Below are 8,653 nucleotides of genomic sequence, written 5' to 3' on the forward strand. Positions count from 1 at the left end.
ACTGCTATTTCACTGCAGAAATAATTAGATGGACCTTTCTTGACTTCTAGACTACAGAGTAAAATACTTCTTCCAGGTAATAGTGCCCTTTGTGCTGTTTTTAAGAGTCAGTGACTGATGCTTCCTCTTGCAAAGGCACACTTCCCTCTGTGATTAAATATTTACCACAGTGAGAGACCAGCAGCAGGACCATGTGTCTCCAATTAACTATGGTGGAGGTTCATGAGGGACTACAGTACATGCATAAATATTTTAAAAGATCAGGTTAGAGCAATGTCCATATCAGGCCGTCTTCCTGTAGATCAGGGTGTGCTGTTTGTTGGTAGGCAGATGCGTGCCTGCTTACCAACAAAAAACCCCCTCTACTTTACTTGCTGGGCCTTTGCTATAGATCACTTGTTAAATTATCACATTAATCATGCACATGAAGAGCTCTGCTTTGCCTGGTGATTACTAAGGGCAAGCAAAACATAATTAAAGGTGCTACAATCTATTTTGTTTGTCCAGGGTATTGTTATTGTTTCCAGGGTTCGCCCACAGGAAGGAAATTCACATTTAATGCTCTTGACTGAGAGGTGTCTACATTTATGGATATCTTAGCCACAGGGGAGTCATCTGTGTCTGCTTTCATCGAAAAACAAAGGACAGGGCATCTTGACCCAGGTCTGCTATCAAGGGCATTTGGAGGGAGTGGAAGGGAGTTAATAACGCTCTCCTAGGCTGGCTGCTGACCCAGGGCATAAGATCATGCTCCAAGAGGAAGGTTGGCCAGTCCTTGGCTTATATCTTAAGGAAAGGATCATGTTATATCTTAAGGATGGTCGTCGACAGGACTTTGGAGTTAAAGGCCACTTGCAGTTTTTTCACTTCTCTGTGAAGAACAGCTCTAATTTGGGGTCCATCTACAGCTGGATTCCAAAACCTAGAGTTATGGAATTCCTCTGGTCTGCCGGTACCCTCAGTAGAATCCCTAAAGACCCTAGAGCTTGCAGTCTTCTGTCTGCAAGTTCTCATCCTGGCTACATCTTGTTTGTTGTATTAGAAAGAGCTGAGGGGGAAATAACCCTCAATAACCTGAAGCTGTGACTCTGTTGCTACAGATTTGGAGAATCAGAATAATAATTTGCTTTATACTGAGCTGTGGTGATATAAACAAATACAGTTCTGGATGTGATCAGGAAACTAAGTGATCAACAGTTTATCAAGTATATATCTGAAATTAAAGTAGGAAACAAAGCAATTTTTATGCAACCCTCTGCGATTTGAGAACACACCTTTATAAGGTGTTACAAAAGCCTACAGCAGTTTAAGGTGTGTGCATGAAACAGATTAATTGCTCCTAAGACTGGGACAATGACAAAAGTACATTTCAGGCAAAGGATATACATTGCTGAGTTTGAATACATTTCCTTTCCTCACAGCCCTGTTTTCAGTTTCTCCATCCTACTTTATACAGGTATGAGTTTATCTCAAGCCTAGGCTCTGTATTCAGGATCACCTCAGGCAGACTTGTGTTTTGGGATGCATCGTAATGCATTTGGGTGCAGCACAGTTTCTCCTCAGCCACGAAGAAGCCTGAATTCACTTCCCTTCAAGCCCTACATGGGAACTGCGTTATTTTGTGAAAGGTTCGTGGTGGAGCACTCCACTCCCTGGGGCAGCAAATCCCAGGAGAAGCAGAGCTAAACTTCAGCAAGGCTTTGTTAGCCATTAGATGTGTTAATGGCCAGCACTGGGAAGTAACAGGGGCAACTGCTGGGGTTTTCTGGGACTCCTTGCCAGACAGGCCACAAAAAGGCTTTTTATGCTCACAGGATCTTTCAGTATGAGCCTTTCTTGCAGTCAGGTGTTGAAAGATGCTTCACACAATTGGTTATTTCTGTGGGCAGCAGGCCCTTTGTTTCAGCAGTTTTTTCTGCAGGAGTTGAGTAGGAACATGGTGCTGGAGCTTTTGGGGAGCATCTTTTGTAAACTGCTCTCCTTGGGGCTGAGGAACAGCACTCCTGTCTGACCTCTGCTTGAAGGACTCCCAGGGTCTCAGCAATGCAACTATTGTTGACAAAACATCCAGAACCTTTAAGAAGGTTCATGAAGCAGGGCAGGTAAGCAGTATAGGGCTTTTCTTTTGCTCAAAGAAAACACAAACTGCAGTGTAACTTCTCCAAAGAAAGGTAGCACTGTATCTTCACATAGACTTGTGCAGCCTTGGCCAAGCAACCTCCACCTGCTATGCTGGTATTACCTGAGAAGGCTAATAGCTCCTGCCTGTGTTATATGGAAGAGATGAGATTTTTTTTTTTTTTTTTTAGAATGGAAAACATTCTCACTTTTGGCAGAAAACTGTGAGATTTTTTACCCTATAAAACAGGTTGCAACAATGTCCATGGCAGGTAAACAGCCTTCTTTCTCATGTTTAACAGATGTACCTCTTGCCTCAAAGTTCAGACTTGTACACATTTTAGTCAGTGGACACCAGTCAGAACATACCGTCTTCATAGGCAGTGCACTGAAAGACAGACTTCAATTTTAGATCATATAAAAGAAGATGGGACAAGCATTAGGTTGTTATTTCCTTGGATATGTAGAGATATGTTTCAAGTGTACTGATCTTGTAGTTGGGATGATGTTTGTTTTCAGTAATTCTGACTGAGTGGGGGACAAATGAAAAATACATTTCAGGCAGCATCTTATTTTACAAACTTAAAAACTACATACCTACATGAAACACCCTAGGAGGTTAATTTCTAGTGAAATGAATAACTACCAACACACATCAAACAGGCCATTAAGCCACCTGTGACTGGCTTGGCTGAGAAAAAGAAAAGCTCTCCTGTGAATTATGATTATAACAATATCAGAATAATAGTTACCTTTTCTCCTCAACAACATGTACACAGCAGTGTGAAAAACCCACTTCTTAATATGTCTGTCATAATTTAGCATTTCAGCCCTATCAAATACTCAGGACAGTATATGGCTGCTACAAAAATGAACATGTTCATGGCCATTTAAAACTGATCCTTTTTTTATTTCTATTTACTGAGTATTGTAATATTCACTACAATGTTCCTGTATTAAACAAAAAGGATTGAAATTCTACCTTCCCCCTTCCCTCCTGCTTGGCCCTTTTTTTTTTTTTTTCCACAGAAATAATGTTGGGAATTTTTCCAAATATGCCTACATGGGTTAAAAGTCTCCAGTTAACATACCCTGTTTTTAGCTGTAATTATTCCTATCTGTAGCATGTGCCACAAATATATTCCTTAAATAAAAATCAGAAAGTAGAAGGAGCTGCAAAACAATGTATGATGTCCTTTAAAAATTCAGAAGAGTGAGCACAGTATTTGGCCATAAGAAAGGGATGATCCAGAGTTCTTCATTTTTGTGAGTTTGCAGAGAAGAATAAAAGGAAATGCTTGCACTTGCAAGCATTTAGAGGATACAGAAGTCAAATCCTCCAGCAAATGAGATACTCTGACAGAAAAACAGAGAATTCCCTTAGGTCTTACCTGGATCTTTCATCTGGAGATGTCAAAGTATTTCTTAAGGCTTTAAGAAGTGCTTTCATACTGACATCTGGGACAGTTACTCCTTAAAATTACTTCTAGAAATATTTTGGCACAAAGCATCACAGAAGTTAGGTCTTATAAGTCTGGAGGTGATGGTGTTGTTTTAATTAGAGGAATGATAACACTGCATAAAAAAAGCCAATTGTCTGAAAAGTAAAATTGTATATGACTGAAACTACTCACAAACTTCGGATAAATTCAGGAAATTCTTTTTATACAAAGCTTTGATAATGATACACAGGGGACAGTATAGCTGAGGAAGCACATGTAGAAAATAACTGTTTATTATTCAGTTGAACAGCTTGAAAATGTGGAACAAGTTCAGACAATGAAGATCTACTTCCTAGCAGAAAGGGGAACATGGATAAAATGGCTGCATGACTCAAGTAAAAATAAAGGCAAAGCAGAAAGCTGAGTGCATATTTAGCAACTCTACTTCAAACCCAAGTACCTAAAGCTGACAACTCAGAAGAAGATGAGTTTATATGCCATGGTATAAAATACTGTGAGATGTGCAAGATGTTTTTGTGACTAATGAAGAGAATTTAAGAACCATTCAAATGCTTTACCTCAAAGGGACTTAAAACTGTATGGCTGTCTGGTTCAATTGTTGTGCAAGATGGGATTGGGTTAAAGAAATTATGCATGCAAAAAAAAGACATAATATGCCTTGAATTTTATTTTTATGTGTCAGAGTTACAAATGAGTTTCAGAGTAACCACTTATCATGTAATTCGTAAGAGGAGTTAGGAGAAGTACAGTGACTGCTGTGGAAACACAATTGCAGCAGACTTCCTCTTGGGATTACTTTTGAAGTTTTAACTGGTAAACATAGATATATTTCAATAGGGTTTTTTGTTTGTTTGTTTTGTTTGTTTGTTTGTTTTACTCTTTATTCTTGAACTGACAGGTTAAGAGGAGGTATTCTAGTAATCTACCCTGATTTACAGGCAAGACTAAGAGCAAATGTCAGTACTTTAACTGGACATGATAGAAACATAAGAGGTTGTACTGGATTTAGAGTAGGTTTGGGGACAAGAATGAAAGATGTAGCACTATGAAAAGAAAACAGTGGTGTTACATAAGATTTCTTATTTTCGTATTCTGAATGTTTATTAGGTGTGCTTTCAGAGTTTGTGTGAGAATTCCCAACAGGCAGAAGAGCAGGTGCCTCCACTGTGGTTTGAAGAGAAGCAGTGGCACTGAACTGACAGGTAAGAAACACAAAGGACAGTGGGAACAAACTGAAATGAAAAAGTTCATACTGCCCATGAGGGTAGCCAAGGAGGGTCATGGACTTATTCTGCAGTCTTGCAGCAGGGTGTAGGGCTGGGTGTCCTCCTTCCCACCTGATTTATATTGGGATAACAAACGTGGATATCACAGGTTCATAGATGTTGCTAAAAAAACCACAACAACAAAATGTAAAACAAACAAACAAAACCCAACTTAAAAAAAACAAACAAACAAAAATACAAGAAGTCTTTTGTTTAATACCGCAGTGCTCTGTAGAAAACTAGAAAGATGTTGGTGTGGAAGGTACAGACAAATATCTGTACAACAGCTGTTATACATCATATATGAGAGATAACCAAAAGAAGTTAAATTGCTCTCTCAGCAAGACATCAGTGAAAACAGAAGAGATATGGATGAAAAACAGGCTCTGAACTTGCATTGATTAGAACTTCACAAGTTTAGTCAGAATGAACTAATGTTAAAAAGTCACCTTGGTCAAGTGAAATGATTAAGTGGAAACATTTTTAAAGGGAGCAAAATGCTTGCTAAAGGGATATGACAGTCTGACAGAAAATAAGCATCTGGTAGCCAAATGAAGTGAGAGCAGCTACACAGAAAAAAAAAAAAAAAGGAATATTTTAGTTTGGTTTCAATACAAGAGATTAATCACAGGGTTCAGGTTGGTCTTGTGGCAACTTGTTCTAAAACTGTATTACAAAAGGTGCTTAAGCACTCTATAATTTGAGCCCTGTTGCTCTTACAAGAACACTAGAGGAAGGGAACTTAATGTTTTAAAAACTCTTTGGGAACTCTAGTATTTCATTGTTTTATTATGACAAACACAGTTTTCATAAAATGGAAATTTTCCCTAAATGAATTAGAAAATGATATGTGAGGTTTTCTCACCTGATCAAACTCAAGAGGCATCTTTAAGTCAGATGAGTAAAGAACATTCATTACACCTGTTGTCAGAATAGGATCCCATCCACCAAGGAGAGCATGGACCTGGCGATATAGACTATGATTCACAGAGTTCTCCAGTCCTGTTGGAGAAAATGGATCTGTGCTGAACATACCCTCATCCCTCCCAAAAGTTCTTGTCCTGTTGAGTGAAATGAGAGAAGTTTGCAAATGACAAAATATTTTGACTCGCTTGGCAATGTCAAACTTCATTTTGACATTTCTGAGGCACTTCTATGAAACTGAATCCTTTTGTGAATCATTTGAAAATGTGGATTTTTCATTTTAATTCTGCATGCAAACAAACAGTGAAATACTGGAATTATCCATGAGGTGAAAACTGATTTTGGCCAGTTCTATTTGGTAATCAGTTTAGTCACTGAATGGATTTTAATGATTTACAAACTTCTCAAGATCTGCCAGATATTTTTTCCTTTCTCAAGAAATGGTGAAATGACCTTGAGCATGGTAAAATGGACGAATTTCTCTAACCTTAGACTGACTTGCAATGACCCTGTCTAACTTTGGTACTTTTTTGCTTTCTTTCCCCTTTGTTAGCATATTATATCTTGCTTAGTGGGAGCTGTGAAGCACAGTTGTTCATAAAATGTAGTTTTTAGACCACAAATTATTAGATACATAACACTAAGAGTAAGGTTTGCATATAGTCTGCCTTATCTGCTGCTAAGCAAGTGCATTTAGATACTTACCCAGAGCCCAATATAAAATTTATCAACTCGTCACTTTTCTTGGTTTCAGCCCCTTTCCTAGAGTGATTTCTTCCCTTGCTGTCAGATCAGACCTCCTCTAGGGGTAAGGAAGGAATCCTGGATGAAATTATCATATTTAATGCGCATTTTGCCCTCTTCTTATCAACATCTCAGGAAGTGCACTTGCTGAAACATTTCCTGGGTTGTCAGGAATGCATCTCCTTACACATCTGGCCTGCAGTTTCTATGATCTTCACTGGGCATGAAGCCAGTGTGTGCCCAGGCTAAGTTTCCTCAGCATAAATAACATCATATATTGGTCTTTCTTGAAAGTTCACATCAAGGTCGAAAGCCTTGCCAGTTGGTATACAATGTCAGTGAACTCTGAAAATTGAAGCTGAGGATCTTGCTGTGAATGATGACAAGCCTAGACATGATCAATAGCCATGTTCCAAGATGTCTGTGCACAGCTGGTGGTAAACTAAAGGCACACTTTATTTCCTCATATATCTGTTTAATTTTAAACCATGATGTGCATACATGTACAGATCAGATTTTGAATTTCATGCTGCAAGTAGTGATCACAGATGATCACCTGAGTGGATCTCAGAAAAAGAATAGGGAATAGGAAAGCACTTGATTACTTAGCCTAGATCTTCTCTAGCACAACAAAGGTCAGCAGAAAATTCACATCTGTTTTCTATAGGCTGCTCTGGATTTTGCTTCTATTGTTGAATAGCAGAAACATTCATTTAAAACTGATCTAACACTGTGCAAGTATAAAAGTACAAGATCAGAATGAGAGTCAGGGGAAAGCTTCAATAAACATTTTTATCTTTGTAGAATGGTTTCTCACATTTTTAACCTGTTCTAGAAATGTAAATGTAAATTTAATGGGAAAAAAGACCATATGGCAGAAGGAGATTGAAAAGAGGTCCTGGCAGAAAACACAAAAAATTTTGTGGATCTTTTCACAGAATTGTGAAAAAAATGAAACAATCTCTTCTCTTTTTGCAGAACAGCTCTAAGATTACGATGTGCTATGGCTGTCTCGATGACACCGTGATCAAAGTAATGACTTAAAACTCAGTGAGATGTGTTGGGTTTTGGTTTTTGGTTTGTTTTTTTCTCAGGGTAGCTATTAATGGAAGAAGTCCCAAAGACAAGTGCTTGTTGACCAAAGGCAGGCTAGTTCGCAAAGATCAATGGTCCGACAGCCCTCATCTATCATCTCGGACACGTGTGCATGGTAATCAATGGTCATCCATCTCTTTCCTGTAAGTCGATTAATCTTTTAAATTTTGTAGGCTTTCTACCCTGGTGTAGAGCTTTTTATAATAACCTGCACAAGCCTTTCTTTTCAAATAAAATTAAAAAAAAAAAGATGAAACTATCTAAACTGTGTATGATGTAGTTCTTCAAAGCTTAAAGGGAATAACTCTTTGAGGTGTGAAGTTAGCTCATGGCCATTTCTTGCTCATGTTTGGAGGCCACACAGTTTTATGCCTTTACCTGTAATCATTTTAAGCTCAGTTAAATAACAGAATTTTAGAACTGAGTTTATGGTTTATGAAAATGAACAAATTAATCTTGTAGAATAGCATAAAGAGCCAGTATTGTCAGATGGGATTGGTGCAGTCTTGAACTTGCAGTAAGATCTGTATCTTACAGAGGAAGAAATATTATCTGTAATCTGTCTGAAATAGGAGAAGGAATTATGTTAAATGCATGTACCTCTGAACATTTAACTTGGGAATAGAACTTACCATCCTCCTGGTAATGTTAGATCTCTATCTTGATCAGATGAACCTAATCAAATATCCTTCAAGACATACCTTCAGCTAGATGGAATAAATGACCACCTGACAGTTTATAAGATATCTTGACAAGAAAAGAACGAGTTGTCCTTGGAATATCCCCCAGCATGCAAAATACTTAGAGAAAGGTAGTATCTTGCTGATAATACAACCTATTCAATCTTAATTGAAAGACTTCTCAGCTGGAAAAAAGTAGAATATACTTAGTTAAATTATTATCTTGCATAAGGCAAACAATTCCCCCTACTTTTATTTGTTTTGTTTTTGTAAGAAAAAGAATTTAATCAAAACCTGTAGTATCAGCAGAAGACTCTAAAATTAGATAAAAATTAACCTTCTTTATTATTAGTCTCATTTTCAC

The 8,653-nt window shown here is 37.9% G+C and overlaps 1 long non-coding RNA gene across 2 annotated transcripts; it reads left to right on the forward strand.

The window, feature by feature from the left end:
* On the forward strand, positions 1 to 7,723 carry LOC114065424. Of its 2 annotated transcripts, none has more exons than XR_003572964.1 (3): positions 1 to 76; positions 6,525 to 6,578; positions 7,609 to 7,723. It is a non-coding gene; the product is annotated as an uncharacterized LOC114065424 (long non-coding RNA). The 2 variants fall into 2 exon arrangements; XR_003572963.1 differs by lacking the exon at positions 1 to 76 and adding an exon at positions 1,953 to 2,102.
* Positions 7,724 to 8,653: the final 930 nt, after the last annotated feature.

This window comes from Empidonax traillii, unplaced genomic scaffold, assembly GCF_003031625.1.
Source record: "Empidonax traillii isolate 1590-97213 ecotype Southwest subspecies unplaced genomic scaffold, ASM303162v1 scaffold658:size386251, whole genome shotgun sequence".
Lineage (NCBI taxonomy): Eukaryota > Metazoa > Chordata > Aves > Passeriformes > Tyrannidae > Empidonax > Empidonax traillii.